Here is a 1014-nt window from a genome sequence, read left to right on the forward strand (position 1 = left end):
GGAGGGGAGGGAGGGGAGGGAGGGGGGACTGTTTCCATTTCGAGATCCCACCTCTTCCCTCCCAGGAGCCCAACATCCCGAACCTAGAGACAACTCTCGTCTTTCTCCCACGTCCCCCACCTTTGCTGTCAACAAGAAATAAGGACGAGTGTATGTGTGTGTGTGTGGGGGGGGGGTGCTGCTTATTAGAAAGGACGCGGTGGCTTAGTGATTCTCGATGGGAAAAGCAACTCGCTGGAACTCAGGCCTTTGGCCCCGTCCCTCTTTTCCGCCGGGAGGGACGCAGGATGTCTTGGCTTGCTGTGGGGACGGGGACCGGAGGGTACTGGAGGGTGGCAGTCCCCGGTGCCTGTCCCCTCACGCTCCCTCTGACTTCTGGATACCTGCGAGCGTCGCTTCCACCCCACCGCGGGCGCAGGTTTCCTGAAGGCGGCGGAGTGGGTGGGGCCCCAGCTTCCCTCGGGCAGGTTCCCAGCAGGTGTGTGGGGTGGGCATTTCTATCGGGTGAGTCTGTGGCATCTGGTAGGAGAACGTGGGGAGTCTCAAAGCGAGCGTAGGGGTAGAGCTGCGTCTTGGTCCCTCCCCCCCCCCCGAAATAGGGAGAAGGATCAAGACATTCCCCCCCACTCCTCCACGCTTTAAATGTCTGCTTCAACTCGGAGCTAGGCGGTTGGGTAAGTGGCGGCGGTCAGGGTGAGGGTGAGCTTCGTCATGTGGAGAACTGTAGGCTTCTGACAGCTTGGAGCCCTGTCCCCGCCCCAGGCGGAAGGTGTGGGTTGGGTGGTCCAGGCAGGGTGACGTCCGAGGCGGGGTGGGACGGGCTCGGGATCCCTCGGAGCGCGAGGGGCCGCAGCCCTGCCCGCTGGGGAGCGCCGCGTCGGGGAGGCGGCGGCCACGTGAGAGGGTCTGCGGAAGCGCCGGAGCTGAAGGCCGGGGGCGAAGTACGTAGCGGAGTCGTGACGGGGGCTGACACGCAGCGGCCGGGGGCGGCGGGCCGGGGTGCGCGGGGCCCGC

General features: G+C 65.5%; 1 long non-coding RNA gene across 1 annotated transcript in view; it reads left to right on the forward strand.

The window, feature by feature from the left end:
• The window catches only part of LOC111725855, a 118510-nt gene that overhangs the window by 2766 nt on the left and 114730 nt on the right, over positions 1-1014 (forward strand). The gene's annotated exons all lie outside the window — the stretch shown is intronic.

This window comes from Otolemur garnettii, unplaced genomic scaffold, assembly GCF_000181295.1.
Source record: "Otolemur garnettii isolate 467f Iridium unplaced genomic scaffold, OtoGar3 scaffold00049, whole genome shotgun sequence".
Lineage (NCBI taxonomy): Eukaryota > Metazoa > Chordata > Mammalia > Primates > Galagidae > Otolemur > Otolemur garnettii.